Source organism: Denticeps clupeoides, unplaced genomic scaffold (genome assembly GCF_900700375.1).
Source record: "Denticeps clupeoides unplaced genomic scaffold, fDenClu1.1, whole genome shotgun sequence".
In the NCBI taxonomy this organism is placed as follows: Eukaryota; Metazoa; Chordata; class Actinopteri; order Clupeiformes; family Denticipitidae; genus Denticeps; species Denticeps clupeoides.
In genome coordinates this window covers 21,793-46,879 of record NW_021629741.1, presented here as the reverse complement: position 1 = coordinate 46,879, position 25,087 = coordinate 21,793, and the positions used below count along the sequence as shown (strand labels likewise).

At 41.2% G+C, this 25,087-nt stretch overlaps 2 long non-coding RNA genes across 4 annotated transcripts; both read right to left on the bottom strand.

Annotated features, from left to right (window-relative positions):
* Positions 1-2,391: 2,391 nt before the first annotated feature.
* Positions 2,392-6,642, bottom strand: LOC114773201 (uncharacterized). Of its 3 annotated transcripts, none has more exons than XR_003744241.1 (5): positions 6,532-6,642; positions 4,203-5,923; positions 3,917-3,972; positions 3,576-3,740; positions 2,392-3,187 (listed from the first exon to the last, which is right to left on the bottom strand). It is a non-coding gene; the product is annotated as an uncharacterized LOC114773201 (long non-coding RNA). The 3 variants fall into 3 exon arrangements; XR_003744240.1 differs by having other exon boundaries at positions 2,392-2,945; XR_003744242.1 differs by having other exon boundaries at positions 2,392-2,945; positions 3,917-3,931.
* A 12,504-nt stretch (positions 6,643-19,146) lies between these two features.
* Positions 19,147-20,446, bottom strand: LOC114773203 (uncharacterized). The gene is made up of 4 exons (XR_003744245.1): positions 20,336-20,446; positions 20,042-20,097; positions 19,701-19,865; positions 19,147-19,208 (listed from the first exon to the last, which is right to left on the bottom strand). It is a non-coding gene; the product is annotated as an uncharacterized LOC114773203 (long non-coding RNA).
* Positions 20,447-25,087: the final 4,641 nt, after the last annotated feature.

Below are 25,087 nucleotides of genomic sequence, written 5' to 3'. Positions count from 1 at the left end.
GTAGGAAATGCATGATGCTATCACGTCAATTTGAACCCAAAATTGTAAGGAATGTTTCTGTCATCTTGTTGGATCTATGCTTTGAGAATTAAGGCATTTCATTGATTTCGGAAAAAAAAATTTACATAATGACTGCCACAAACACACAAGAATGTGAAATAAAATATGTCTCAATAAATCTGTAGAAAGAAAGTGCTGCTGAGTGAAAAAATTTAAACTACAGAAGGAAATATGGTCCAACGTGGTGCTGGCAAGGTGTACCTAATGAAGTGGCCGGTGTGTGTATAATGTCACAAAATATAAATGAAGATAGTTTTAATAATGCTGTCATTAAATCATTACATATTTTTGTATAGAAGACTGGGAGAAAGTAAAAAAGGATCCATAAAAAGGATCCAGCGACGTTCCTCCTGTCACGTTCCTGAAACCACACGGAGACAACCAGCACCAGGCCTCAGTACATTGTGTTAACTTCATGCATGCATTTGAAGCTATTTGAAGCTTCACTGCACTTAATACATAAGTAAGATTATTTAAAATGTATTTGATGTACAGACTTTACTTTGCTAAATTGGTTTGAGGCAATGAACATTATTTTTTTTTTATTAAAGCAGGTTAGCATTAGCTTAGCATTGGATGTTAGCTAGCATTATTAATCAACCATTCTGATGAAATGCTGATTGCATGTGATGCATAACTCATATTTGCGTAATTTATAACCACTTTTGACTATCAGAGCTAGCTGATTATATTTTTCATTTTGCCAGCAGCCATCACTTAAGGTCAGGTTTATTTGAAATGGCTTTTTTTTCTACATTATTATAATCTCTTATTAGTGTTGTAGGGTTTTTAAAGTCTGGGGAAGACTGTGTTGCAAGCAGTTACTATTAGTAATGTAGGGCAAAGCTGTGCTGTCAGCATTATTACTGCTGGTGGTTAAGATTAGTAATACAGTAACATTATTGCCCTCGAATGAAGAAGTTTAAAGATCCTGAGGTCATCTAAGCAGTTGTTGTTTTTGAGGAGGAGGAGGATTTTGTGCATTCCTATATCAAGCTATTTTAAATCTCATATCTGTCTTTATTACTATTGCGCATGTGAGAGATCAAACACAGCAACAGGACGTAGCAATGGAGAACCAAACAAAACCAGGGTCTATGTGTATTTCAGTGTAATGTAGGATGCTGGATTTACAGGTGCCATTGTGCACAAAATGCTGAAACACAGTAGACATAATATCAGCATTAAAGAAGAGGGTATAAAAAAACGTGCTGACCCAGAACTACTGGCATTTATTAACATGTGGCTTGAACAAGGACTATCGGTCTCAGAAAGATTGATACAGATAGATGCAATCGTCGATACTATGTTACACCAGAGGATATTAGGATGATCAAGAAGAGCATGAATGCTCTTATTTTTCCTGATGTAAAAGACAGTATCAGAGTGGACATACTATGCACATCAGAGTAAAGCAAACATTTGTTTTAATCAGCCATTAAGTGATGACCAACCGCTGATTACTGTAGTACAGACACTCTGTCAAAAACAACTACTTAAAGAACATCCACATCCCATGATGATTATGGACGCCACCTACAAAGGCATGACCTTAGTGCAGCCTTTATGAATAAAGTGTAAAACAGACATTGATTTGCACATTGAACGCAGTTCGAAGAACTTTATTTGTCCCCGAGGGGCAATTTAAAAGGTGCAGTGGAGCAGCACACACATATAACAGTTGTTACATTAGACACAACATATGACACACAATAGCAAATTTCTGTATATTGCACTATGAACAATGCTAATTAACTGTACATAACAGAAGCAGTAAGGTACATACGTTTAAGAAGTGTGTGGGGTGATAATGGTTGATTTGGAGGGATGTCAGGAGATCAAAAGAAGGACAGCTTTGGGAACCAAGATCTGTGTCCTGCAGCCATGGGCATCGAAGCTGGCATTTGGAGGGGAGCTACTCAAAGGCAGAATTTAGAGGGTGTGAGGGGTCTTTAATGACCCTAAGTCAGTCCAATAGTTTTGGAGCACACGCTGACAGCACTCTGTAGCCGGTTTGCGTGCTGCGTGTCGGTGGAATGGAACCAGCAGATGATTGAGAATGATATGAAGGAGTAGTAAAAAGTCCGAAAAATATCTTTCCTGACTCCAAAGGATTTGAGCTGCCTAAGAAGGTTTTGCTTTGCATTCTCTCGATGAGCTTCGAGATGTCGTCACCTGAAATGGTTTTCCAACAGTCTTGAAGGAGTTCCCAGAGGTGTTTAGCACTTGTTGGCCCCTTTGCCTTCACTCTGCGCTCCTGCTCACCCCAAAACATCTCGACTGGGCTCAGGTCCGGTGACTGTGGAGGCCAGGTCTCCACTTTTTTTTTTTTTTTTTATGTGTTCATTCATAATTTTGATGCCTTCAGTGAGAATTTACCAAAGTAAATGGTCTTAAAAATAAAGAAAACACATTGAATGAGAAGGTGTGTCCAAACTTTTGGCCTGTAATGTATACTCCTTAACTAGTTCTGCTGGCTTCCCGTGGATGGAGGTTGTAACTGCTGCAGCCAGGTCTGCTTGCTGGTGAAGGTCACCACCATCTCCTTGGTTGTCTGATGTTCAGTTCCAGACATGAGGTGTCACACCAGTCCACAAACTCCTGCAGAAGCGGACCATGGTTGTGTGAGGGGCCTGACAGCAGAGACTGAAGGAGGTTTCTGTGCCTGCAGTCATCTGTATATAAGATGAAGAGCAGAGGAGAGAGCACGCAGCCTTGTGGTGACCAGGTGGAGGTATAACGGAGGTCAAAGAGAGTTTTGTTAACCAGTACTCTCTGTGATCTGTTGATCAGAAAGTCCAATATCCACAGGATTGTCTGGTTGTCCGGATGAAAGTTGGAGGAAAGTTTATTAGCCAGGATGTGGGGTTGCAGGGTGTCGAAAGCTGAGGACAAGTCAACAAATAAGAATCTTAGTGAAGGAATAAATTTCTGTATACAAAGAAATTAGATCATCGTTAGTCATGTAGACAGTTTTTCAGATATAAATGTATTTGTAACATATTAATTTATTAATTTCTGGTTATTCATATAGATGCACAAATCAATACTCACTAGAGCTTAATACTTGCAATGTCATTGTCCACTTTGTCCACCAACACTATTTAAACCTGCACCACTAGTCCATCTTAAAAATTGAAGGTTATGTTTTAGTACTTTTTAACAGCAATGTACAATTAGATAACTAACTTTGCTAACTTCTTCTGGTTCACTTCTCAAAGTATCCAAAATATGCAGATGCAACCTCAAGTGCAGAACCCAGAGACGTTTCCCATGATATCAGAAGACAATGCTGTGAAGGGACAACATGGTAGACCATATACGGTAGACTATAGACCAACTCCTGATGCTCTGCAGGCATAATGGAAGCGTTTACAAACTGTTGAGAATTTGCCTGCTAATGTTTACTTTATTACAGTGTAATACAATTTAAATTTGGTACAATATATTAATGTTGATATCGCCGACATCGCCAGACCAGGAAAGAGGTGCACTGGTCCGAATCTTGGACTCACCCAATCAGTTCCTCCACTCTTGTCTGTCCTCGTGCAGATCAGCGGTATGTCATGCTGCGCCGTCCCCAATTCAGGCTGCATTCTTTCCCTCCTCTCTTCCGCAAATGTGGAGCAAAATGAAGAAACTCGGAGTGCGCTGGCAGCGGTGGGGTCAGTGAAGGTGGACTGCAGTTTAAATGGAGTAACCTTAAAGATGCAGTTTTTTTATTCTGGACGACAGTGAGCTTACATTCTCATGTTTTTGTAAGATCTGCCGCATGGGATCGCACAAAAAAAACATACAGTACCCACACTAAAGTATCACTGACAATTTGCTTTATCAAAGGACTCAGGCTCCTTACCTGTATAAAATACAACTGGAAGACAGAAGTGTTGCTGATTGATGAGCTCTGGGACCCTTTTTTTAATAGACATTAAACAGAGAAAACTATTTAACTTACTTGTGACTATAAGTATTCATTTCAACTAATTACAGCTGTTCTGGGACAGTTTTGAAAATCAAATTTCAATCAAATCTAATATTAAAATGAAAACATGAATATAACTATTTTCAATTCCAATCTCTGGAATAAATGAACTGTATACACATTATGGTGCATCATGGCATTTTTTTTGGATGTGTGGCACCTGGCACTTTCTGCAGGGTAGACGTGTTTTCACCCTATGGATGCCGCATCCTGCAGTATCCCATCACCGCTTGGCAGAGACGTGGTGTAGAAAATATAAGTAAAGTAAAAAATGTATTTATTTAGCAATTTCATTATGTAACTGATTTGAAATAAACAATACTGTACTCAGCAATTCAACAAAGAACATCAAGTACAGGGAGAAAACATAAAAAATATATAACTGAAAAATATATGAATAATCTTTCTTTAATAATAAATTCTTAAACAGAGAGTACATACCGAAAATGCTGTGTTACGGTAATGTTTTTGCCTTTTTCGGGTGACTCGGCCTACTCTCACCTACTTTCTGAAAATGCTGAGTGATTATTGAGTGATTGTTTTTTATTTTATATCGGTGTTAGTGTCCCCTAATACTGTATCTGAAGTCTCTTTCTGAAATTCAGCCTTGGTGCAGAATTACAGCCACTTTGATCCAGTCCCACAATGAAATTCCCAAGGACGCGCAGTTTCAATGTCTGTAACTTTCAAATGCTAATGAGGAGGAGAGAGGTGGGACGAGTAGGAGAGCGGCCTATAGAAATTAAAGGGGCATTAGTGGAAATGACATCATCACACCATTCACCAATCACAATGAGAAATAGAAATTCTATTTTTTTTACTTGAAATAAATGATTGTTTTTACAGCCTCTTGCATGAAGTAACTAAAAAATACATTTGTGCTCATTTTCAGAGAGCAAATTCAATGATGACATAAAGGAACAAATTCCAGATCAGACTGTTTGCCGCACCCCTTTTTACACCGAAATTGAAATTAGGATCTTCTTCATTATCTGGAAACGACTCTCTTGCTGCTCTTTTTTCTGTTCCAGCAACATCCTGAGCGTCGCTTATATGCTGGACAATCTAGGGATGAACTTTGCCATGTAGATCACCATCCCTCATGCCTCACGCCTCACATCCTCTTTGCATTGTGGTCTCTCCATATCAGCTATGGCTCATGTTTTTCTTGGGTCAGGACTCAGTCCATCCTCAGACAACACATCTAATATGAATGTCAGTGACTTTCAGCCAATTCACATTTATTTGTTCAATTTCAGGTTGACACTTTTTTTGTGTGAAGTGACGTCATTGTGAAACCACATCACAGCACATGGTGCCACAACAAAATGTGTCCTCTGCTTTTAACCATCACCCTTGGTGAGCAGTGGGCAGCCAGTAGTGCATGCCTGCATGCATACATGGAACGTTATCGAGAAGATTGATGAACTGACTGATTGGGTGAGCTCTCATCATACTGCAAAAGAAAAATGATGCATTATGAATATGTTTGGATGCTAGAGATGCTAGAAGATACTGAGACCTAGTGAAGGTTGCATCAAATGAGTGATTGATAGTGGTCAGTCTTGGATCCGATAAGTAAAGTGAGGGTGAAGGACAGAATGTGGTGGTCAGTGATGTGAAGAGGAGTGAAAGAAAGGTCGGTAGGTGGAGAGGGACGAATGAAGACCAGGTCCAGGTCCATTCCCTTTCCTCTTTTGTTGCTGCAGGATTTCAGGATTTCATGTGTCTTGCACTGAGGAGAGGCTTTTGTCGGGCCACTCTACCATAAAGCATGGTATATAGAGAAGATCCGTAGAGAAGATCGTGAGGTCCTGGACGTAGCTGATTTGGTCACTGTAACATGGTAGGTGGTAGTAGCCTAGAGGGTAACACACTCACCTATAAACCAGAAGACCCAGGTTCAAATCCCACTTACTAGCATTGTGTCCCTATCAGAACTACATCATGGACCTCCTCCCTCGACACAGGTACAGTCCAGATGATGCTGAGTTGATGTTAAAACTCTTCAGCGTTTACAGCGATGATCCACTAAATCTGCCTCCCCCTATTTACAGAATTTCAATAATCAACCAATATCAGTATGTAACTTTGTCTAATCGTTCAAATGTTACATGTAGCACCAGGTTCCGGAGAAACGTTATTTCACTATGTACTGTCTAACATGTATATGCTGCCCTCGCTCTGGGTTTTCTAGTCTCCACCTGCTAGACAGCGAGATAACGATGCTCCAATAAACAGACTTGTATTTGCTTTTCTGTGCTGATTTATTGAAGAATGGCCTCTGACCATTGCCTTCTCTATGACCATCGTAAAACTGAAAAAATACAAATGTGACGATCAGCTAAATAACATAGCAAATTAGCTCGTTACATGCGCACAGCAAACTAACACAAAATACACATTTCTAACGCTACTAATATACAAATACTTATATCGTAAACACAAAACAAAAAGAAAGTGCTTATCTCGTCACAACCAATACTTACAGACAAATCTTGTCCAAAGCAACAACATTCTTGCTCAATACGGGAATGCTTCGGCACTATGTTCCGCCATCTGGATTCTTAGTCTCCCGTTTTCAGAGTAACCAAAAATAATATTACGAGACAGCCACTAGAGGGAGCTATAGGCCAACTTACTGCCTGCACAAGGCAGAATAATGTATATAGCTGAAATGAGAATAAAGCTTAACTTAAACTTCAATGTAGTAGCATTCAGTGACATGTAAGTTCTGCATGTTACTTTATAGTTTTATTGTGGCGTCAGGATGAAAAAGAGAGGACGCTTCAGTCGTCTTGAGGTCCGCAGCCAACAGACAACTTTTACAACTCAAGCCCAACTGAAAGTGAGAGAGCAGCACTTTTTACCCCCCGCTGCTGCACATCTACCCCACGATGTCCCGCATCCCACACACACACACACACACACACTAAAAATAGATTCCCTTTACATACAAACCCGCAAGGTAATGAGAGGAATTTGGAGATTTTCTGCTCTGATGTTTCACTTGATATTAAATTACCATATGAATTAAATGTTCACCTAACCTGCATTTGGTCTGAAATTTTTTCAGAAAACAAATTTCACATGACCACCTATCAAATCTGACCCAGGACTGTATGCAGAAGCATCAAGTACAGGCTATATCCAGTGCCAGCATTAAGGAGCCCTGTGTAGGACTTCGGATCATCAAAGGACTCCCGGTTGAACTGTTATCTCTCAGAACATCCTCCATATTCTCAATGTCATACATCATTAGTGGGGAGCATAATTCATTAATGAATATAAATGATCTGAATTGTTGTGAAGTTTTCTTTTTGACAAAACATGCAAGTTCTCTATTACATTTATACAGGGTGTCCACAAAACATCTATACAAATGAAAAAGTGTATTACAAGCAGCATACAAATTGTAAGTTGGACAGGCACTCAAGCAAAATGTTCAGCGTCTCAGGGAGGCGTACAGGGTGGTGCCTTCTGGGACGTGCAGAGATATCTGAATACTTAAGACCTTTTAAGGTACTACCATATGAGTGTTTGAAAGTGAAGGTCATTGTGAAACGCAGCACAGCACACGATGACTGTGTACGGAGCAGTGTGTGAGGACGGTGCTTTGTTCAGTGGGACCACAGTGGAGTGAGAGAGAAAGGTCTTTGGACATCTAGTGGACATAAGAAGTCATTGCAATTAAAAATGCTTCAAGTTTTGAGTAGATATTTTAAAATAGATATTTCAATCCATGAATCTATGTTTTAGTTCACAGTAAAACTAAATAAACTAAATAACATTGAGTGACTAAAGATTTATTTCATTTATTTGAACATGTTTAACATTTGTTTGCACAAAAGATATACATTTTCAGTTCTGATGTGTAATTGTGCAAATGTGAATAAATAAAATGTTTCTGCTTAAATGTGTGGCTCCTGATTGGCTGCTCAGTGCTATTACACGTGAAGATATGTTTACAACATACAGTTGCTAGGCAACACCGGATGAGCCAGTTGTAATTTCATTACTCCTGCTTTCTTTAGACAACAAATAGAATTTTTACCCCAAAAGCCTTTTTAAAGGCTAACTTCTTTTACTGTTTTAGCGTTGTTATTGATTAGTGTTACTGTTTAGGCTAAAATTAACTTAATATAGTTAGTAGTTTTTTTTCCTTTTAGCCTCTGGTTGAGAGATTAGCTTAGCATAACTTAGCGTAGCAAAACTTAGCTTAGTATAACTTTAGATTAGCATTATTTATTACCTGCACAGTTTCTTTTAAGGACACAGAGAGAGAGATTGTTCCAGGTGAAGGATGGGTCGCCCTCGGAAGACCAAGGAACCACCGGTCACCAGGAGGCCACCGCGCAGGATCCTGCCAAAAATAAAAGCTCACATGCTTCACACTGGTAAGGACATTAAGAAACTCCACATAACACTGTGTTTTCTCTTGACTATTCTACTGATTTCCTCATATTTATAACTCAGGATCAATAAGAAATACAAACCACAGGTGCAGCTCACTGTAAATCCTGTATTTTTGTATCCAGTAAACATATATAAATTATCACCAAAAATCTCAATGTATTCATATCACTGTGCTTCTCAGGTATACCGTGGGCATGTGTGAGGGACACTAACTCCCCTCCAACTCTGCTGTGGAGCATTCCCTGTATGCAGCAGCTGCAGGTAACTCCACAGCCACCCCAGCAGGAAGCCAATCAGGAGATTGTTTTTCCGGAAGACGTGCTGAGTTCTGTTCCTGGAATCTGGGACCTGGCTGTGGAGAAGGGCATCCTGCTTCCATGGAGCAGGCCGCAGGTACAGGATGGTCCTGCCACCCCTCTGCCCGGCGTGGTCCCTGTCACCTCCGTCACCAGCGCTCATCAGCCCTCCACTAGCACATCATCCATGGAGCTTGAGGAGCGCTGGATTCTTCAGGATCAGATGGAGGAGGAAATGATGACCAGCGACCCAGCAGCAGACAGTCCACAGGGACCCCACCAGGAAGCCAGTCTGGATGACTTTTTGGAGGAGCTGAGCGCCATTCCTGTCATCTGGGACATGGATTTCAAGATGTGCCTCCTCCCTCCACCATACTAGTACCACTATTAGTAGCACAAGCAGCACCAATAGTGATCACTAGTAAAGGTAAGTATGAAGGTAAGTATGAAGGTAAGTATTTAGTGACGGCGGCACGGTGACATTGTGGTTAGCACCTTGTCTCACAGCAAGAAGATCTGACTTTCGGTCCCTTCTGTGTGGAGATTTGCAAATTTGCATGTATCTCCCCGTGTCAGCGTGGGTTTTCTCCGGGTTCTCCGGTTTCCCCACAAAACAACTAGGCCAATTGGAGATGAATTGGACACAAATTTTACCTGTAGTTCCTTTAACAGTTTAATAATTTACAGTAGTAGCAAAAAAAAGCCCCAAAAAAAAGGCTCCAGTGGAGGCACTCTTGACCTTCAGGATCAGGGCGGGGTTCAACTCCCTGTGGAGTCTGTTTTCAGAATGGCTGCTTATCTAATGTCTAAATGTTTAATGTGCAATTAAAAAAAAACTTCCTGTTCATATGCATTACATGAGGCTATTCCCTCATCTAGCGTGGTTTAACTTTAGCAAAGATTCATACTGTCCTCTGTATCTGTGAAATTCTTTTACGCTGCTATTGTCTTTCACCATGTGTACAACCAACGGTTAGATGATGAGCAAAAATGAACATAATTGTATTTAAATTAAACAAGTTAAAACAGGCAGAAGTAAATATTACTGGCCCAGTGCACAAAGGGCTTAACGCATTTGGCCTTAAATCGTCGCATAGATCAATTATAGCAGTTAAAGAAGCAAATCACAAACCTCCACATATTACGTTGCATGTGACATGTGGCATTCGGTGACTATGTCACATCTAGGTTCAGCTGTATTACAGCGTCCACCTTCATCCTCTGTCCTCCACAGTGGATTGGATGGTGAAGGATAGAGAAAAGAGAAGAATGAGTTAGTGATGACTTAGTCAATCTTAAAGTCAATACGGAATACTAACAATACTTAACCCTGGGACAGTCCAGGGAGACTTTTCCTGTCACTACTGACTAAAAGGCGCTCTGGATAAAGCCGTCTGATAAATGCTGGAACCTGTTCGGTGTTCCAGATTAAGTGCATCCTAGATCATGTTCTGTTGATCTAGTGTTCACACTTAATGGACATTCACATGCTCACTTTTAAACTATATAGCGTGATGTATCACTTTTTTTTCTCTTCTGAACATTCTGAACATCAACCTGTCTTTAGATGAGTCTCAAACATTAATTATCTTTTTAAAATCTCCTAGTGTGTAACATAAAATACCACTAAAAGAATTTATATATGTCAAACTTAAAATAAAACTGAAATTGCTGTGTAGGATACACATTAGCCAATTGTGAGCATGTGACTGTACTTTTAAATTCTGTTAATTGTGTCCAGGCCGTGTTCCTAAGGCCTGTACTTAAAGTGGAGGGGATTGGATAACAGCACCGTCCCCACACACTGCTCCTCGGGCACCTGTCATAACTGCCCACTGCTCCCTCAGGGGATGTGTTAAATGCAGAGACCACATTTCACTGTGTGCACTTGGTGCTGTGGAACTGATTGGGTGAGTTTTTGAAGATTTTTAAGGACTAGTGGTGCAGGTTTAAATAGTGCTGGTGGACACAGTGAACAATGACATTGCAAATATTAAGCTCTAGTGAGGATCCTGCAATCCGTATTGATTTGTGCATCTATATAAAAAAACAGAAATTAATACATTTCTTAAAAACTGTCTACATGACTAAAGATGATCTAATTTCTTTGTATACATACATGTATTTCTTCACCAAGACTCTTATTTGCTGACTTGTCCTCAACTTTCAACATCCTGCAACCCCACATCCTGACTTAATAAACTTTCCTCCAACTTTCATCTAGACAACCAGACAATCCTGTGGATATTGGACTTTCTGACCAACAGATCACAGAGAGTACTGGTTAACAAAACTCTCTCTGACCTCCGTTATACCTCCACCTGGTCACCACAAGGTTGTGTCCTTTGATCTTCATCTTATACACAGATGAGTACAGGCACAGACACCTGGTGAAGGACACTGACAACACAGTCCTCCAGTCTCTGCTGTCAGGCCCCTCACACAACCATGGTCCGCTTCTGCAGGAGTTTGTGGACTGGTGTGACACCTCATGTCTGGAAATGAACGTCAGAAAACCAAGGATTCTCTCACCAACAGGCAGAGAAACCTGGCTGCAGTAGTTACCACCTCTATCCACAGAAAGCCAGTAGAACTAGTATAAATACCTGGACCAAGAATCGAACCAGGTCAACTGCTTGGAAAGCAGGTATGCTCACCACTATACAACCAACCAGGAAGTGTTCCATGTTGTGGAATGACCAAGGGCATCTAGACCCAAAAGTGGTAATTCTTCTGAGCAATTGTCACAGTTTTTCTGAAAGATACCATGCTCAGGGCAACAGCAGCAATGCATGGCCAGATTAAAAAAGTGTGTGTGACATGACAGAGCATGAACTTTACAGAATTTAAACAAACAAAAACGAATTTATAACTTTCACTGCTGTTTTAATCATAATGGCCATTGTGGGATTTGTAAAAAGATAGAGCATTAATGTTATTGATTGTGAGTTGAGCACCTTCAACTGTGTGCTGTGGGTGTTGTGTGTTTATCAAGGCTGCTTGATGAAAAAAGCACTACAATTAGCTACTTGTACTTTAAAATGTAATGGCAGCGGTGGGATTTGAACACACATTTACATTTACAGCATTTATCAGACGCCCTTATCCAGAGCGACTTGCAATCAGTAATTACAGGGACAGTCCCCCCCTAGAGCAACTTAGGGTTAAGTGTCTTGCTCAGGGACACAATGGTAGTAGGTGGGATTTGAACCTGGGTCTTCTGGTTCATAGGCGAGTGTTTTACCCACTAGGCTACTAACACCCTCGGCTACACACACCTCCAGAGAGACTGCGCCTTAGACTGCTCGGCCAGACTACCATTCAACAGCTCATTTTAGATCCGGATGTGTTACAGAACGCATGAGGTGAAGACGTGAACTTAGTCTGAATTTGGCTTAAAAAGTTCCACGGCATAAAAGCAGGATAAAAAAGAAGGACTGCGTTGGCTGGGAATCGAACTCGGGTCAACTGCTTGGAAGGCAGCTATGCTCACCACTATACCACCAACCAGGAAATTTTCCATGTTGTGGAATGACTAAGGGCATCTAGACCCAAAAGTGGTATTTGCTCTTGGTTGAATACACATCAGATTGAGGTGGGCTGTAGTAGTGAGTGGTGGTGTAACTACATGATGTTTACAACAGTCAGCTAATTCCTCTGAGAAATTGTCACAGTTTTTCCTACAGAGAGCATGACACTGGTGAGGAATCAAATCTCGTGCTGGATGCCTGAAAGAAACCATGCTCAGGGCAACAGCAGCAAAATACTTGAAATGATCTAAGGATTACATCAGTTTACATGCACTAATCAAAATTGCATTGTCAATTGGCCATTGAACTTCTATTTGAATATTTGTGCTTAAAACCATCCAAATTAAACTGGTTTTCTGATCATGACAGTGAGTTGACAGCACTGCAGTGGCCTCCACAATCACCAGATCTCAATCCAATTTGACATCTTTCTGATGTGGTGTGACGAGAGATTCGAATCATGGATGTGCAGCCATAAAATCTGTAGCAAATGCATGATGCTATCACGTCAATTTGAACCCAAATTTGTAAGGAATGTTTCTGTCATCTTGTTGGATCTATGCTTTGAGAATTAAGACACTTCAGAATCAGAAAACTTCATTGATTTCTGAAAAAAAATTGATTACATAATAACTGCCACAAACACACAAGAATGTGAAATAAAATATGTCTCAATAAATCTGTAGAAAGAAACTGCTGCTGAGTGAAAAAATTTCACTACAGAATGCAAAATGGTCCAACGTGGTGCTGGCAAGGCGCACCTAATAAAGTGGCCGGTGAGTGTGTAATGTCGCAAAATATAAATGTATATAGTTTTAATAATGCTGTCATTAAATCATTACATATTTTGGTATAGAAGACTGGTAGAAAGTTAAAGAGTTATTATCTGAAGCTCAGATTGGACATTTGCTAATCGTACATTTGGAAATAATGGGAATCCATAAAAAGGATCCAGCCACGTTCCTCCTTTTTTTGATTAAAGCAGATTAGCATTAGATATTAGCTAGCATTAGTAATTAACAAACCATAAAGATTCTGATGAAATTCTGATTGCATGTGATGCATAACTCATATTTGCGTATTTTATAACCACTTTTGACAATCAGAGCTAGCTGATTATATTTTTCATTTTGCCAGCAGCCATCACTTCAGGTCAGGTTTGGTATTTGAAATGGCTTTTTTTTTTTTTACATTATTATGATCTCTTATTAGTGTTGTGGAGTTTTTAAAGTCTGGGAAAGACTGTGTTGCAAGCAGTTACTATTAGTAATGTAGATTAGTTTAATACTGTTAATACTGTAACATTATTGCCCTCGAATGAAGAAGGTTAAAGATCCTGAGGTCATCCAAGCAGTTGTTGTTTTTGAGGAGGAGGAGGAGGAGGATTTTGTGCATTCCTATATCAAGCTATTTTAAATCTCATGTCTGTCTTGGCACGAATTATTACTATTGCGCATGTGAGAGATCAAACACAGCAACAGGACGTAGCAATTGAGAACCAAACAAAACCAGGGTCTATGTGTATTTCAGTATAATGTAGGATGCTGGATTTACAGGTGCCATTGTGCACAAAATGCTGAAACACAGTAGACATAATATCAGCATTAAAGAAGAGGGTATAAAAAAACGTGTTGACCCAGAACTACTGGCATTTATTGACATGTGGCTTGAACAAGGACTATCGGTCTCAGAAAGATTGATACAGATAGATGCAATCGTCGATACTATGTTACACCAGAGGATATTAGGATGATCAAGAAGAGCATGAATGCTCTTATTTTTCCTGATGTAAAAGACCGTATCAGAGTGGAGATAGTATGCACATCAGAGTAAAGCAAACATTTGTTTTAATCAGCCATTAAGTGATGACCAACCGCTGATTACTGTAGTACAGACACTCTGTCAAAAACAACTACTTAAAGAACATCCACATCCCATGATGATTATGGACGCCACCTACAAAGGCATGACCTTAGTGCAGCTTTTATGAATAAAGTGTAAAACAGACATTGATTTGCACATTGAACGCAGTTTGAAGAACTTTATTCTTCCAATCCTAAAGAAACCCACTGCTGACCCTACAGACATTAACAATTACAGACCAGTTTCCCTCCTCTCATTTCTATCCAAAATCCTTGAGCGCTGTGTCTACAACCAGCTATCACTCCATTTATCACAGAACAACCTCCTGGATCCTAACCAGTCTGGCTTCAGAACAGCTCATTCCACCGAGACTGCCCTTTTGGCGGTTACCGAGCAGCTACATGCAGCCAGATTGGCAAAACTGTCATCAGTTCTTATTCTCCTCGACCTATCTGCTGCATTTGACACCGTTAACCACAAGACTCTCTTGTCAATCCTGAAGAGGCTTGGAATTCGGGGCTCAGCATGGCAGTGGTTTGCTTCCTACCTTGATGAGCGATCTTACCAAGTGACTTGGAAAGGATCCACCTCTACCTCACGTAGACTCTCCACTGGTGTCCCTCAAGGCTCAGTGCTAGGTCCTCTCCTTTTCTCCCTCTACATGAGATCACTTGGTGAGGTCATTTCCTCACATGGATTATCCTACCACTGCTATGCTGACGACACACAACTCCTCTTCTCCTTTCCTCCCTCTGATCTTCATGCTGCTTCCAAAATCTCTGCATGTCTAACAGACATCTCGTCTTGGATGGCAGCCCATCACCTCCAACTCAATCCCACCAAAACTGAACTAATATTCATTCCAGCAGATTCTTCACCACATCAGGATCTTGCTATTTACCTGGACAACTCGCAGCTCTCTCCTTCTGCAACAGCCCGCAACCTTGGAGTAACAATAGACAACCAACTCTCCTTCTCAACTCACATCAGCAATCTTTCCCGCTTATGTAGATTCCTTCTCTACAATATCAGACGAATCCGCCCTTGTCTGTCAACCCAGGCCACCCAACTACTGGTTCAGTCCCTAGTAATCTCACGACTGGACTACTGTAACTCCCTTCTAGCTGGTCTACCACTATGTACCATCCGACCTCTACAACTCATACAAAATGCAGCAGCACGACTGATCTTCAACCGTCCCAAATTCTCCCATACCACCCCTCTGCTACGTTCCCTCCACTGGCTCCCAGTAGCTGCACGCATCAGGTTCAAAATACTGGTGCTGGCCTACAAAGCCAAACATGGAGCAGCACCATCCTACCTCACAGCCCTCATTACACCTCGCACTGCACCTCGTTTACTCCGAGCCTCCAGTACTGCTCGCCTGGTCCCTCCATCTCTGAAGGTAAAAGGAAAACATTCATCTAGACTCTTCTCCGTCTTGGCCCCTCGGTGGTGGAATGAACTTCCCCTCGAGGTCAGAACAGCTCAGTCACTGAGCACCTTCAAACGACAGCTCAAGACCTTCCTCTTTAAAGAATATTTAGATTAAATTGTAATTTTCTTGTTGTCGAACTTTGTGTACAGAATCTACAGCAGAGTGAATTAAATAGATGTATTCATAGTTGGGGTCCTAGTGAACCGGAATTGATCTCTTCATCGATGGTAACTTGAAAGCACATTGTAAGTCGCTCTGGATAAGGGCGTCTGCCAAATGCCATAAATGTAAATGTAAATGTATTTGTCCCCGAGGGGCAATTTAAAAGGCGCAGTGGAGCAGCACACACATATAACAGTTGTTACATTAGACATAACATATGACACACAATAGCAAATTTCTGTATATTGCACTATGAACAATGATAATTAACTGTACATAACAGAAGCAGTAAGGTGCGGGGTGTGTGGGGTGATAATGGTTGTGTTAGATGGGGCGCCGCAGGACCATGCTTTTGTTTTGCATAGCGGCCGTCTGTAAGAGAAATGTAACATTCCTGTGCCTTTGTTGTGCATGAAGATTCAACACCTCCATTTTACATGTCTTTTGTGGGACAGCAGTGCAACATTTGCCTCCCCCGAGCCAAAGGTGTGAGCTGCCGGCCATCGGGACCGCCTACCCACTTTGTCTTCCCCAGATGGGAGGCCCCCGAGCCAAACGTGTGAGGTGTCAGCCATCGGGACCGCCCATTCTCTTTGTCTTCCCCAGATGGGAGGCACCGGGGGCGTGACGTCAGAAACAACAGGTTCTGATTGGTCTGTGACAACTTCCTGTAGGCCAGGTGTATAAAAGATCTGTTCACATGTGGAAAAGGGACTGGGCTTCCTTGCTCAGGGATTTTTCTATTGTAAGCCTTCTGGCTTCCGAGTCTTTTTCTCTTCTCTCTTTCTCTTTACTCTTTCTTCTCCTTTTTGTTTTCTCTGTAACATTGGTACCTTTTTACATACAATGTTCACATGTAACTGCAATAATTATTTACCGGTGTTAATAAATTAGAAACTGTTAATTTTTTAACATCTATTGTGCCATGCCTCTTTCTGCCAGGTATTATCAAGTTGGAGTGGTTTGAATACAGTGCTTTTGTGTGGGTAGAGAAAGAGTTTTCTGTTCTCTCAGATGCCCATTCAATCAGAGACCAGTATGTGTTCTGTGGTGGGCTGACGCCGTGGTCAAGAGCTTGTTGACCGTGAGGTCCGGCATTATTTTTTAAAAATTGCAGCAGTGTTTCATTATCGCGGTCTACTTGGTCGTGGCCAGAGTATTCCTGAAATGAAACCCACATGCGTTCAGCGTATGTCTCGAATGATTCATTTGGTGTTTGCTTAACTTCGAGAATTTTGTCCCATGATGTAGGTGTTGGACCTCTTACTTCCAGCACCGCTTTCCGTAAGCATTCATATACAGCTGCATCTGTTTCACCATCCTCTTTAACGAGAATGGATCCTGATCGTAGTCCTTCAGACATTTTAGGTCTTATATCAGAAGGGATAGTGAGTAGAATTACTTGCCACACGTCTCTTAATTCCAATTTATAGACGCTGGCTTGCAGCATTAAGTTGTCCCAATATGGTTGGAATGGTCCCCTTCTAGGCATGATCCCCACAGCTTCTTTGTGTCTAGCTGTTTCATCACAAGTTAAAGGGCGGCTTACGGTAGTTACAGCATCTTCAGCATTTGTCATGGTTTTTAGTACTTTAGTATTTGCTGGTTTGTGTTGTGCTGAACTTGACTTTGATTGTGTTATTATAGGGCTGTGTTTAGATTTGGTCAGCCGATTTGTACAGTTGGATTCATTTTTGGATGTTTTATGCGCATTTGTGCAACGTGTTTTTAACAGGTTCAACCCATTGATTTAAAACAATATCAGAAAGATCTATGGACTTCCAATGGAGAACTTGTGTCCAGGACCAACTAGTCGCCATCCAGGATGGAATCATCCTTAGAGAAGACAAATATGTTGTTCCTGAGGCCGTTCAAAAACCCATTATCAAGATGTACCATGAATATGCCCACACATCTGCAGAGATAATGGTACAATTTATTAATAGGTATTTTTGGTGGACACAGATGACATCCGATGTCATGAGATGGTGTGATTCATGTCTGGTGTGTGCAGCAGTAAATCAAGGAAAAACAGGTCGCACTAACCTCCGTAGACCTGCCCAGCCAAAGGGACCCTGGGAATCTCTCAAAGTAGACTTCATTGGTCCGCTCCCAAGTGCCAAGGGGGGATACCAATATTGTCTTATAATCATCGATAAATTCTCAAAGTGGGCCTACTCGCAATTCCTACTCGCAACAATTCAGCAAATACTGTGGCACGAGTGTTTGCGAACCAAATCATCCCACTTTGGGGAACACCCATTCAAATTGAATCTGACCAAGGAACCCATTTCACTGGACAGGTAATGAAAGACCTATGTAAGATGTTGTGCATAAAACATACATTTCATATACCGTACCGACCACAAAGCTCTGGGATTGTGGAACGAGTAAATCGCACCATCAAGGAAAGCATAACAAAACAAAAGCATGGTCCTGCGGCGCCCCATCTTACAGTTGATTTGGAGGGATGTCAGGAGATCAAAAGAAGGACAGCTTTGAGAACCAAGGTGACCTTCCTTCTCTGTGTCCTGCAGCCAGGGGCATCGAAGCCGGCATTTGGAGGGGAGCTACACAAAGGCAGAATTCAGAGGGTGTGAGGGGTTTTTAATGACCCTAAGTCAGTCAGTCCAATAATTGTAGAGCACACGCTGACAGCGCTCTGTAGCCGGTTTGTGTGCTGCGTGCCGCTGGAATGGAACCTGCAGATGATTGTGAATGATATGAAGGAGTAGTAAACTCTCTATGAAGGAGTAGTAAAAAGTCCGTAAAATATCTTTCCTGACTCCAAAGGATTTGAGCTGCCTAAGAAGGTTTTGCTGTTGATGACATTGGTGCCCAGGTATTTACAGTACAGGCCAAATGTTTGGACACACCTTCTCATTTAATGTACTTTCTTTATTTTCATGACCATTTACATTGGTAGATTCTCACTGAAGGCATCAAAACTATGAATGAACACATGTGGAGTTATGTACTTAACAAAAAAAGGTGAAATAACTGAAAACATGTTTTACATTGTAGTTTCTTCAAAATAACCGCCCTTTGCTCTGATTACTGCTTTGCACACTCTTGGCATTCTCTCGATGAGCTTCAAGAGGTCGTCACCTGAAATGGTTTTCCAACAGCCAGAGGTGTTTAGCACTTGTTGACCCCTTCGCCTTCACTCTGCGCTACTGCTCACCCCAAACCATCATGACTGGGTTCAGGTCCGGTGACTGTGGAGGCCAGGTCTCCACATAATTTTGATGCCTTCAGTGAGAATCTACTTATGTAAACTGTCATGATAATGAAGAAAACACATTGAATGAGAAGGTGTGTCCAAACTTTTGGCCTGTACTGTATACTCCTTAACTAGTATCATATAGATGCACAAATCAATACTCACTAGAGCTTAATACTTGCAATGTCATTGTCCACTTTGTCCACCAACACTATTTAAACCTGCACCACTAGTCCATCTTAAAAATTGAAGGTTATGTTTTAGTACTTTTTAATGCTTTAGTACTTTTTGTACAATTAGATAACTAACTTTGCTAACTTCTCCTGGTTCACTGCTCAAAGGATCCAAAATATGCAGATGCAACCTCAAGTGCAGAACCCAGAGATGTTTCCCATGATATCAGAAGACAATGCTGTGAAGGGACAACATGGTAGACCGTATACGGTAGACTATAGACCAACTCCTGATGCTCTGCAGGCATAATGGAAGCGCTTACAAACTGTTGAGAATTTGCCTGCTAATGTTTCCTTTATTACAGTGTAATACAATTAAAATTTGGTACAATATATTAATGTTGATGTCCTGTGTTTCTTGTTGACTGAAACAGGTCATCAGCCAGGAGAGAGACATCCTCGCCGGAGAGAGAATACAGGAAGCAGCGAGAGGTCAGTACGCCACCCGACATCGCCAGACCAGGAAAGAGGTGCACTGGTCCGAATCTTGGACTCACCCAATCAGTTCCTCCACTCTTGTCTGTCCTCGTGCAGATCAGCGGTATGTCATGCTGCGCCGTCCCCAATTCAGGCTGCATTCTTTCCCTCCTCTCTTCCGCAAATGTGGAGCAAAATGAAGAAACTCGGAGTGCGCTGGCAGCGGTGGGGTCAGTGAAAGTGGACTGCAGTTTAAATGGAGTAACCTTAAAGATGCAGTTTTTTTATTCTGGAAGACAGTGAGCTTACATTCCCATGTTTTTGTAAGATCTGATGCATGGGATCGCACAAAAAAAACATACAGTACCCACACTAAAGTATCACTGACAATTTGCTTTATCAAAGGACTCAGGCTCCTTACCTGTATAAAATATAACTGGAAGACAGAAGTGTTGCTGATTGATGAGCTCTGGGACCCTTTTTTTAATGGACATTAAACAGAGAAAACTATTTAACTTACTTGTGACTGTAAGTATTCATTTCAACTAATTACAGCTGTTCTGGGACAGTTTTGAAAATCAAATTTCAATCAAACGTAATATTAAAATGAAAACATGAATATAACTATTTTCAATTCCAATCTCTGGAATAAATGTACTGTATACACATTATGGTGCGTCATGGCATTTTTTTTGGATGTGAGGCACCGTGGCACCTGGCACTTTCTGCAGGGTAGACGTGTTTTCACCCTATGGATGCCGCATCCTGCAGTATCCCATCACCGCTTGGCAGAGACGTGGTGTAGAAAATATATAAAGTAAAAAATTTATTTATTTAGCAATTTCATTATGTAACTGATTTGAAATAAACAATACTGTACTCAGCAATTCAACAAAGAACATCAAGTACAGGGAGAAAACATAAAAAATATATAACTGAAAAATATATGAATAATCTTTCTTTAATAATAAATTCTTAAACAGAGAGTACATACCGAAAAAGCTTCAACCTCTTCTGCACACAGGAGATTCTCTTCATCAGATGAAGATTGAACAGTACAAATAGCTGGACTGCTGTGTTGCACCAGAACTTGCCTCTTTGCCGCGCCATCGTAGTTTGGTCTTCTTTCGGAATCTACAGAAACAGCGGCGTCTCTCTTGTGTTCTGCCTGTAATTCTGTACAATACGCACAGGAATATCTCACGATCGCATTGATTGATTTGAATGGTTTGTTTGAATCATCTGAGCCTGTAGAATTGTGGGAGCATTTGTGGAAATAACTTCATCAACACCATTCACCACACACCATACGCGCAGGAATGAAGGCTGTGTTACGGTAATGTTTTTGCCCTTTTTCGGGTGCTCTCGGCCTACTCTCACCTACTTTCTGAAAATGCTGAGTGATTATTGAGTGATTGTTTTTTATTTTTTTATTTTATATCGGTGTTAGTGTCCCCTAATACTGTATCTGAAGTCTCTTTCTGAAATTCAGCCTTGGTGCAGAATTACAGCCACTTTGATCCAGTCCCACAATGAAATTCCCAAGGACGCGCAGTTTCAATGTCTGTAACTTTCAAATGCTAATGAGGAGGAGAGAGGTGGGACAAGTAGGAGAGCGGCCTATAGAAATTAAAGGGGCATTAGTGGAAATGACATCATCACACCATTCACCAATCACAATGAGAAATAGAAATTCTATTTTTTTTACTTGAAATAAATGATTGTTTTTACAGCCTCTTGCATGAAGTAACTAAAAATACATTTGTGCTCATTTTCAGAGAGCAAATTCAATGATGACATAAAGGAACAAATTCCAGATCAGACTGTTTGCCGCACCCCTTTTTACACCGAAATTGAAATTAGGATCTTCTTCATTATCTGGAAACGACTCTCTTGCTGCTCTTCTTTCTGTTCCAGCAACATCCTGAGCGTCGCTTATATGCTGGAATATCTAGGGATGAACTTTGCCATGTAGATCACCATCCCTCATGCCTCACGCCTCACATCCTCTTTGCATTGTGGTCTCTCCATATCAGTTATGGCTCATGTTTTTCTTGGGTCAGGACTCAGTCCATCCTCAGACAACACATCTAATATGAATGTCAGTGACTTTCAGCCAATTCACATTTATTTGTTCAATTTCAGGTTGACACTTTTTTTTGTGAAGTGACGTCATTGTGAAACCACAGCACAGCACATGGTGCCACAACAAAATGTGTCCTCTGCTTTTAACCATCACCCTTGGTGAGCAGTGGGCAGCCAGTAGTGCATGCCTGCATGCATACATGGAACGTTATCGAGAAGATTGATGAACTGACTGATTGGGTGAGCTCTCATCATACTGCAAAAGAAAATGATGCATTATGAATATGTTTGGATGCTAGAGATGCTAGAAGATACTGAGACCTAGTGAAGGTTGCATCAAATGAGTGATTGATAGTGGTCAGTCTTGGATCCGATAAGTAAAGTGAGGGTGAAGGACAGAATGTGGTGGTCAGAGATGTGAAGAGGAGTGAAAGAAAGGTCGGTAGGTGTCGGGCCACTCTACCATAAAGCATGGTATATAGAGAAGATCCGTAGAGAAGATCGTGAGGTCCTGGACGTAGCTGATTTGGTCACTTTAACATGGTTGGTGGTAGTAGCCTAGAGGGTAACACACTCACCTATAAACCAGAAGACCCAGGTTCAAATCCCAGTTACTAGCATTGTGTCCCTATCAGAACTACATGATGGACCTCCTCCCTCGACACAGGAACAGTCCAGATGATGCTGAGTTGATGTTAAAACTCACTGGTGTTTAAAACTCTTCAGCGTTTACAGCGGTGATCCCCTAAATCTGCCTCCCCCTATTTACAGAATTTCAATAATCAACCAATATCAGTATGTAACTTTGTCTAATCGTTCAAATGTGACATGTAGCACCAGGTTCCGGAGAAACGTTATTTCACTATGTACTGTCTAACATGTATATAGCTGAAATGAGAATAAAGCTTAACTTAAACTTCAATGTAGTAGCATTCAGTGACATGTAAGTTCTGTATGTTACTTTATAGTTTTATTGTGGCGTCAGGATGAAAACCGTACAGGGTGGTGCCTTCTGGGCACGTGCAGAGATATCTGAATACTTAAGACCTTTTAAGGTACTACCATATGAGTGTTTGAAAGTGAAGGTCATTGTGAAACGCAGCACAGCACACGATGACAGTGTACGGAGCAGTGTGTGAGGACGGTGCTTTGTTCAGTGGGACCACAGTGGAGTGAGAGAGAAAGGTCTTTGGACATCTAGTGGACATAAAAAGTCATTGCAATTAAAAATGCTTAAAGTTTTGAGTAGATATTTTAAAATAGATATTTCAATCCATGAATCTATGTTTTAGTTCACAGTAAAACTAAATAAACGAAATAACATTGAGTGACTAAAGATTTATTTCATTTATTTGAACATGTTTAACATTTGTTTGCACAAAAGATATACATTTTCAGTTCTGATGTGTAATTGTGCAAATGTGAATAAATAAAATGTTTCTGCTTAAATGTGTGGCTCCTGATTGGCTGCTCAGTGCTATTACATGTGAAGATATGTTTACAACATACAGTTGCTAGGCAACACCGGATGAGCCAGTTGTAATTTCATTACTCCTGCTTTCTTTAGACAACAAATAGAATTTTTACCACAAAAGCCTTTTTAAAGGCTAACTTCTTTTACTGTTTTAGCGTTGTTATTGATTAGTGTTACTGTTTAGGCTAAAATTAACTTAATATAGTTAGTAGTTTTTTTTCCTTTTAGCCTCTGGTTGAGAGATTAGCTTAGCATAACTTAGCGCAGCAAAACTTAGCTTAGTATAACTTTAGTTTAGCATTATTTATTACCTGCACAGTTTCTTTTAAGGACACAGAGAGAGAGATTGTTCCAGGTGAAGGATGGGTCGCCCTCGGAAGACCAAGGAACCACCGGTCACCAGGAGGCCACCGCGCAGGATCCTGCCAAAAATAAAAGCTCACATGCTTCACACTGGTAAGGACATTAAGAAACTCCACATAACACTGTGTTTTCTCTTGACTATTCTACTGATTTCCTCATATTTATAACTCAGGATCATTAAGAAAAACAAACCACAGGTGCAGCTCACTGTAAATCCTGTATTTTTGTATCCAGTAAACATATATGGTCCATTGTAAGGTATCAAAGTCAGTTAATTATCACCAAAAATCTCAATGTATTCAAATCACTGTGCTTTTCAGGTATACCGTGGGCATGTGTGAGGGACACTAACTCCCCTCCAGCTCTGCTGTGGAGCATTCCCTGTATGCAGCAGCTGCAGGTAACTCCACAGCCCCCCCAGCAGAAAGCCAGTCAGGAGGTTGTTTTTCCGGAAGACGTGCTGAGTTCTGTTCCTGGAGTCTGGGACCTGGCTGTGGAGAAGGGCATCCTGCTTCCGCAGGTACAGGATGGTCCTGCCACCCCTCTGCCCGGCGTGGTCCCTGTCACCTCCATCACCAGTGCTCATCAGCCCTCCACTAGCACATCATCCATGGAGCTTGAGGAGCGCTGGATTCTTCAGGACCAGATGGAGGAGGAAATGATGACCAGCGACCCAGCAGCAGACAGTCCACAGGGACCCCCCCAGGAAGCCAGTCTGGAGGATTTTCCTGTCATCTGGGACATGGATTTGAAGTGCCTCCTCCCTCCACCATACTAGTACCACTATTAGTAGCACAAGCAGCACCAATAGTGATCACTAGTAAAGGTAAGTATGAAGGTAAGTGTTTAGTGACGGGCTGCACGGTGACATTGTGGTTAGCACCTTGTCTCACAGCTGGAAGATCTGAGTTTCGGTCCCTTCTGTGTGGAGATTTGCAAATTTGCATGTATCTCCCTGTGTCAGCGTGGGTTTTCTCCGGGTTCTCCGGTTTCCCCCACAAAACAACTAGGCCAATTGGAGATGAATTGGACACAAATTGGCACCAATTTAACCTGTAGTTTCTTTAACAGTTTAATAATTTACAGTAGTAGCAAAAAAAAGCCCAAAATAAAAAGGCTCCAGTGGTGGCACTCTTGACCTTCAGGATCACGGTGGGGTTCAACTCCCTGTGGAGTCTGTTTTCAGAATGACTGCTTATCTAATCTCTAAATGTTTAATGTGCAATTTAAAAAAAACCTTTACATGAGGCTATTCCATAATCTATCATGGTTTAACTTCAGCAAAGATTCATACTGTCCTCTGTATCTGTGAAATTATTTTACGCTGCTATTGAGCAGGTTGATGGTTTATAAAACCAGCAGTTAACGCTAATAATGTTGATCACTTGCCTGATTTTATGTCCCTCTGGCACACCCATTTCAGCAGTTCTGTAGGCAGTCCTGGAAAACTCGGGAGAGGACATGAGGAGAGCCAGTGCTGACAGTCCGTGAGTGAAACCTGGAGCCAGCTGGTCAGCACAGGTTTTGAGGGGGGAAGAGGAGACG